Here is an 8,670-nt window from a genome sequence, read left to right on the forward strand (position 1 = left end):
ACTGAGCCACCGGTCTGAGCGCACCACCTCGGCAACACCGGAATGGAAACCCAACGCACCCTAATCACCTCCAGCGCACCTGCACCTCATCATCTCATCACCACCCCTATATAGCCCTGGACTGTTCAGTGTTGTGCTGTGTTTGATTGTTAGTGTCATGTCGTGTACTCGCTCTTTGTTGTTCTCTTGCTCAGTGTTAAGTAAACCTTTACATTGTTGATTCCTGCGTCTGCGTCCTACCTCTTCGTATCCTCAGTACTCGTCACGCCATTTGGGACAAAGCCTAAGAGAGTGATCCTCTTCCTAAGGGAATAAGTCCACTGCGGAGTGGTTCACATCACATAGGCCCCTTTAAAATCAGTTTTATTTTTTGCCTGATTCCGTTTAGTTTTTCCCCAAATTCCTTTTTCTCCGTTTATTTTTCCAGCTTTCCGTTTCCCCCAGTTTTTTCAGGTTTTCTCTCTCAAAATCATACTTTAAAAAAAGAAAAACAACAAAATTGGATGTTCTCAGTCCACAACCATGCTTAAACCGCATCAGGAGACCACTTTTGAGGTCTGGGATTTTTGTTTTTATGGTTTATTTTTGGGTGTAGTTACCCTTTAATGCAAGTGCCCACCAGCAAGAGAGTGTTGTTTGGTTAGAGATGTTTCTGTAGCGCTCATGTGATTGCAGACTTTGCAAAACAAACGGCCACTGGATTGATGCAAATAATCATTATATCATTCTGCCAGGTACACATAAGCTATTTTGTAGTTAACATTTAATTGAGCGCAGATTTTATAGAGCCATAATTGCATACTCTGGGTTTTCTGCTACGTACTGGCTAGATAGCTGAATAACTGCCTGGCATCTCAGTAGCTCATGCTACCACTATGCTAATCTATATATAACCTATTACATATAACGGCAGCAGCCTCAGCCTCACAGTCTGGGTTTCTTAGGAGAGGAAGGTGTAAGCTTACCATCCACAGGGGAATGGTCATCCCTCGCTGATCATATTAAGTTGACGTCTGTTGTTTCTGAGTGTGAAACTGTGAATAGTCCACATCCTGTCATCACTGTGGTGATGAGGGCCCTCCTTGGCCAACTTAACACTCTGTGGTGTAAATTAAAGTTTATTTTTGTTTCGTTAGGGAGTAAGTTCTTAAAGAAGTGTTCATTAGGCTAATATGTGTTTCAACTTAAAGCTGGAGTGTTGCGTTATATAATATGCTCTGTACATTTTATGTTTTGCCTTAGGGCTTGAGTGTAGATGCCTAATAACGTTATAGTAACCTTGTTTCTATTGCATCAGTTACACAGAGCTTGAAATACAGTACAAACTCACAATACACAATCCCTTCTTAGGCTTACTGCACTGTCACATAAAAGTGGTGTATCACATCATAAAATATAGCTTCCTAGCTCTCTATTTGCAGAAAATAATGGTTGTGACAGAGGTACAACCAAAGACAGGACGGGGAGGGGGGGTGAATAGAAATCATTTACACCTTCCTCTCATCCATCATCCTTTCATTCTGAAATCCTTAGGCGGCCAATGCTCAGATACAATATATCACACCACTGTAACATGTTAATGACACTTCTGGCTTGTAAACGTAGTGACAAGAAACCTTGCCTTGAGACCTGAAGACTTGCGTTAGCTCCTCGTGTTAGGCTATTGCCTAGGCTTTAGCTCAGCGGGCTAACACAGTATTGTGGCACTGGTTCGAACCTTGGTCAATCACACTACTTCAACTCTTAGGACCAAGTGAAATATCAAAATCCGACCCTTTACATGAAGGTTATATAGATAAATATACACCCAAAGTCAAAATGTACAAGTCACCGGCAATGGCAATAAACTAAAATGAGTGTGGCGTACATTTCTAATGCTGTATCATATTCAACAGAGTCACAGTGTGTTGACAAACACTTTATTACTGAGCCTGCCTGCAGCCAAGGGTTTTTCCACTGAAATTTGGAGCATGGGGTTAGAACAGGTGCTGAGAGCCTCTTTCAGATACATTTCACCACGGAATGATGCAGCTTTCTATATTTATGATATCAGCTTCTTGAGCTGTTCTTTAAAGTGTGTGTGTGTGGGGGGGGGGGGGGTTTGTGTGTGTGCGTGTGCATGTGCATGTGTGTGTGTGTGTGTGTGTGTGTGTATGACAGGCACATATCGCTTACGCTCTAAGAAGATAAACAGATAAACAACAACTTGAGAAACAGAGAAGGTGTGAGAAAGACTGTTGGAGAGGGAAATGGCCAGGAGGTAGAAGAGAGAGAGAGAGAGAGAGAAAGGGAGGGAGGGAGGGAGGGAGGGAGGGAGGGAGGGAGGGAGGGAGGGAGGGAGGGAGGGAGGGAGGGACGGACGGACAGAAAGTGTTCAGGAGTATTTTTAGGACATGTTTATTAGTGGGTCTGAAATGAACCGTTGGTATACTTCTATACAAGCCCTGTCTCTCCTCTCCTCTGCTCCCTCACTCACCCTCTCTGGCAGATGCCTGACTGGCCATCTGTTGACGTCTCTCACCCTTAAGGCCCTGTGAGCTCCAGTACAGTCACTGTGTGAAGGAAACTTTCACATCATAGCGAGACAGGGGAGTTCCATAGACTCAAACATAGAAAAAATATATAGAATGACTATAATAGATTATATTTTCGATGGACTCAAGACCACATATGACTCCATACTTTTCCTAATGAATGTTTGTACGCTGTAAATTATGTACAGTATCTACCTTCTCCCAAGAAGCCAATCAACCCAAGTCGTTATGTAGAATTATAAATAGGTCATAGATGTTTTCAGCTAGAGATCCCAGCCTGTATGCAAGGACTACAATCCTCCCACTTCAGTCCACTCCTTTAAAAGTGTACATGGATATTCTACAAAGTGTTGTCAGCAGATTAATTTTTTTATTCTGGTAAATGAATGGTAATTAAGTATACATACGCCTAACCACAGGCCAAAGCCATGAACGCACAAATATAGAAATGTAAGCCTATGACAGCTGACGAACGGTCATGTATGGCCAGTAGCAGTTTGGTCATATGCTCAATGAATTCCCTATTGTAGTATGATTGTCCCCATCCAAGTTTAGGCCAGGCCATAGAGCACAGGCAGGCGAGGCGGGCGTCATCGCTAACTGTCACATCAGCCCATTGACTTTTAGGTTTGACAGCTCGAGCTCATTAAATACACCTGTCAACCCTGTCCGAGTAGGGCAAGGCCAACTGATCCCAAGACAACGGGCGGGCCCAAGACCCCTCACAACTCTAGGTTACATGACACTTCCCAACACTGTTTCCACCTCAAGCACAAAATAATAGTGTACACTCCCTCAGAGAGACAACATGGAGTAGTTTTGAGAGTTTAAAAAGCATTCTGCTTTTATTATATCAACATATTTCTGTACATGTATAGTCCTGCTTTTATTGTGTAGGCCTAACTGTTGACTGGTAGGCATAGGCATAGCTTAGGATTTCTGTAATGGGTCAAATTGGGCCTATAGTGCATGGTGACTTGTTGGAAAAGTCGTGCGTAAAAGTCCCTGTTGGTTATATTGCTTAGTTTAAATGTGTGGGGGGTGGATATATATAAGTGCCTATGGCGGGTAAGTAAGTGAAAGACAACACTGAGAACGTTTCGCGTTCGAAATATCTAACCGCTCTGCTCATAGCTTCCAGAACTGAGAGTGGGCAGGTGCGTACGCCAACTCTTTAGCTCAGCGTCCAAGACGCAACCACCCACTCTCTCTCACTCTCTCTCTCTCTCTGTTGTTTATGCTGTTTCATTTGACAACTTTAATAACTTTTACAGGGGCTTTAGTTGCCTACGTGGCATCCATTTGGTTCTGCCCGTGGGTACTTATCGAACTCATAAAACACGTGGGCAGGACTCAAGCCAGAGACACAAGTCCCCGTAACGCACAACAGCCGCTCCAGCCAACACTCAACCGTTACGGTGACTTGACCCACCCACTGCCCGACCCCGAACGTGGCCTACCTTTCTCTGCTGTTTCTCCCAGGCGGGGTCCAGCAGTAGGTCCCTGTCCCACTCATCCTCTGGCGTCATGTACTGGTGTTCCTCGTCCATCATATAGGAGGTGCTGTACTGCGCTTGGGTTTCGACAGCCATCATCACGCCTTGTTAGGGTTTCTAGTACCCCCCTCTGATTATGTAGAAAATAAACGAGAAGGAACCCTCCTTGGCCTTGAAGACTCGCTGTCTGTCAGGTGTGCTGGTCAGGAGAAAGAAGAGAGGCGGCGGCAGAGTACAGACTGCGGCGGAGGTGCAGCTCCCACTACCAGAAGCTCTGCTTGGCCGGTGCTTCTTTCCAAAAGTAGCACACGTGATCGCACCCCAAAAAGTGAGAACCCGGACGCGCAGGTATCAGATTCACCCTAAAAAGGTGCAATGGGCGGTGTTGTGGTTGGGGAGTTGACCTATCCTGGGGAAAGGAGGACGGTGAGAGGGACGGAGACGTAAATCGCACCGCTTACTGAGACAGTTTGTAAGCAACAGCTTGTGGAGTGCACCTGTTGCCTCTGGTGGGTAGTGCTATCCGGGGTCCTTGGGACATCCGTCCCCTACACCCTATGCTTAACCGCTACCCTTACCCTAAAGGGTAATTCCGCCACTTTTCAACCTCATATTCATCATCTCCAGCACCAAACCAGTGTCTATATATGTGATAACAGCGTGTTTCTGTGGTTAAAAAGATAAGGTCCTAAAAATAATTTTTCTCCCAGGGTAGCATAAAAAGTAACATTTAAATGTAAAAAACTGTGATTTTCAAAACTTGCAACAAGTTTCTAGCCCAAGGGAGGGTATTTTCTTGCTCCCCAATGTCACCCTGAATCCCATAGTGTTTGAAAATCACTGTTTTAAAAATATTTTAACCTTTCATGATGTCATTAGGTAGAACCTTTGAAAAATATATATATATTCTCCAAAACTTAGAAATGCACCGTTTTCACATACAGTACAAGTCAAAAGTTTGGACACATCTACTCATTCAAGGGTTTTTCTTTATTTTTACTATTTTCTACATTGTAGAATAATAGTGAAGACATCAAAGCTATGAAATAACACACACGGAATCATTTAGTAACCAAAAAAAGAGTTAAACAAATCAAAATATATTTTATATTTAAGATTCTTCAAATAGCCACCCTTTGCCTTGATGACAGCTTTGCCCACTCTTGGCATTCTCTCAACCAGCTTCATGAGGTAGTCACCTGGAATGCATTTCAATTAACAGGTGTGCCTTCTTAAAAGTTAATTTGTGGAATTTCTTTCCTTCTTAATGCGTTTGAGCCAATCAGTTGTGTTGTGACAAGGTAGGGGGGTATACAGAAGATAGCCCTATTTGGTAAAAGAGCAAGTACATATTATGACAAGAACAGCTCAAATAATCAAAGAGAAACGACAGTCCATCATTACTTTAAGACATGCAGGTCAGTCAATACAGAACATTTCAAGAACTTTGAAAGTTTCTTCAAGTGCAATCGCAAAAACCATCAAGCGCTATGATGAAACTGGCTCTCATGAGGACCGCCACAGTAATGGAAGACCCAGAGTCAATAATATGCCATTTAGCAGACGCTTTTATCCAAAGCGACTTGCAGTCATGTGCGCATACATTTTTACGTATGGGTGGTCCCGGGGAACCCACTACCCTGGCGTTACAAGCGCCATGCTCTACCAATTGAGCTACAGAGGACTATCTGTTCAAACAATAGACATATCTCAACATCAACTGTTCAGAGGAGACTGTGTGAATCAAGCCTTCATGGTCGAATTGCTGCAAAGAAACCACTACTAAAGTACACCAATAAGAAGAAGAGACTTGCTTGGGCCAAGAAACATAAGCAATGGACATTAGACCAGTGGCAATTTGTGCTTTGGTCTGGAGTCCAAATTTGATATTTCTGGTTTCAACCGCCGTGTCTTTGTGAGACGCGGTGTGGGTGAATGGATGATCTCATATGTATTTCCCACCGTAAAGCATGGAGGAGGAGGTGTTATGGCGTGGGGGTGCTTTGCAGGTGACAATGTCTGTGATTTATTTAGCATTCATGGCACACTTAACCAGCATGGCTACCACAACATTCTGCAGCGATACGCCATCCCACCTGGTTTGGGCTTAGTGTGACTATCACTTGTTTTTCAACAGGACAATGACCCAACCCACCTCCAGGCTGTGTAAGGGCTATTTTACCAGGAAGGAGAGTGATGGAGTGCTGCATCAGATGTCCTGGCCTCCACAATCCCCCGACCTCAACCCAATTGAGATGGTTTAGGATGAGTTGGACCGCAGAGTGAAGGAAAAGCAGCCAACAAGTGCTCAGCATATGTGGGAACTCCTTGAAGACTGTTGGTAAAGCATTCCAGGTGTAGATGGTTGGATAATGCCAAGAGTGTGCAAAGCTGTCATCAAGGCAAAGGGGGCTATTTGAAGAATCTCAAATATAAAATATATTTTGATTTGTTTAACACTTTTTGGTTACTACATGATTCCATATGTGTTATTTCATAGTTTGATGTCTTCACTATTATTATACAATGTAGAAAATAGTCAAAATAAACAAAAACCCTGGAATGAGTAGGTGTGTCCAAACCTTTGACTGGTACTGTATGTTGACACTGGTATTGTGCTGGAGATAATTAAAATGACGTTGGAAAGTGGTGGAGTGGCCCTTTAACCATAACCCTTACCTAACCCTAAACTTAAAAGGGACATTTCACAATTTTTCTACTTCTTAATCTCCATTACTACCCCAACATCAACATACACTACATTACCAAAAGTATGTGGACACCTGCTTGTCGAACTTCTCATTCCAAAATCATGGCATTAATATGGAGTTGGTCCCCCATTTGCTGCTTTAACAGCTTCCACTCTTCTGGGAAGGCTTTCCAGTAGATGTCGGGAACATTGCTGCGGGAACTTGTTTCCATTCAGCAACAAGAGCATTAGTGAGGTCGGGCACTGATGTTGGCCAATTAGGCCTGGCTCGCAGTCGCCGTTCCAATTCATCACAAAGGTGTTCGATGGGGTTGAGGTCAGGCTCTGTGCAGGCCAGTCAAGTTCTTCCATACCGATCTCGACAAATCATTTCTGTATGGATCTCGCTTTGTGCACAGGGGCATTGTCCTGCTGAAACAGGAAAGGGCCTTCCCCAGACTGTTGCCACGAAGTTGGAAAGACAGAATCGTCTAGAACATCATTTTATGCTGTAGCGTTAAGATTTCCCTTCACTGGAACTAAGGGGCCTAGCCTGAACCATGAAAAGCAGCCCCAGACCATTATTCCTCTTCCACCAAACAGTTGGCACTATGCATTGGGGAATGTAGCGTTCTCCTGGCATCCGCCAAACCCAGATTTGTCCATCAGACTGCCAGATGGTGAAGCGTGATTCATCACTCCAGAGAACACGTTTCCACTGCTCCACAGTCCAACGGCGGCAAGCTTTACACCACTCCAGCCGACGTTTGGCATTGCACATGGTGATCTTAGGCTTGTGTGTGGCTGCTCGCCATGGAAACCCATATCATGAAGCTCCCGACAAACAGTTCTTGTGCTGACGTTGCTTCCAGAGGCAGTTTGGAACTCGGTAGTGAGTGTTGCAACCGAGGACAGACGATTTTTATGCGCTTCAGCACTCGGCAGTCCCGTTCTGTGAGCTTGTGTGGCCTACCACTTCGCAGCTGAGCCATTGTTGCTCCTTGACGTTTCCACTTCACAATAACAGCACTTACAGTTAGCCGGGGCAGCTCTAGCAGGGCAGAAATTTCACGAACTGACTTGTTGGAAAGGTGGCATCCTATGACGGTGCCACATTGAAAGGCCATTCTACTGGCAGTGTTTTCCTATGGAGAATGCATGGCGGTGTGCTCGATTTTATACACCTATCAGCAACGGGTGTGGCTGAAATAGCCAAATCCACTAATTTGAAGGGATGTCCACATACTTTTATATATATACTGTATGTGAAAATGTTGCGTTTCTATGTTTTGTAGTAAAAAAGATAGAGGAAGATAAGTGTTCCTAATGACGTCAACCAATTAGTGTACAATCAGGAGGCAATGCCTACTCATAATTGGTTAAAATCACGATGCACACCGATGACGTCAAATCTTCCTCCGTCATTTTCGCACCATTTTCACTTAATGTTGACGTTGGGGTGGTGCTCGAGATGATGAATATGAAGTTTAACATTTCTACTGCAGAGTTAGGATGTCCCAAGGATCCCGTTTAGACGTCCCCGTCTCTCAGGCTCTATACCCCTCAAACCGACTCCAATGATAAACAACACAGACCTCAGATAACTTGAATGTCCATACAGCTACATCTTATCCTAAAGATACAGGTGTGTCATTATGAATCATACAAACACATCAGTGTATCTTAAGATGTAGGAAGATATCATTTTGAATCGAGCAAACTGACTGGGATAGGCTTATTCCATCCTTTTTCTCCTCGGGGACCCCCAGCCGTGATATGTATTTTCCAAGTATACATAGCCACATAACAGGTTGACATAACAAGGCCTATATAAAGTGCTGTGACTCTTAAGGTAGAAATTAAAGAACGGGGGAGAAGGCAGTTGACTTCTCAATATGTGGCTGATACACCATTTAAGTAAATGTCACCAGGCTAAACAGTATGATACATT

The sequence above is a fragment of the Coregonus lavaretus genome, assembly GCF_964263955.1.
Source record: "Coregonus lavaretus genome assembly, contig: HAP1_SCAFFOLD_4078, whole genome shotgun sequence".
Lineage (NCBI taxonomy): Eukaryota > Metazoa > Chordata > Actinopteri > Salmoniformes > Salmonidae > Coregonus > Coregonus lavaretus.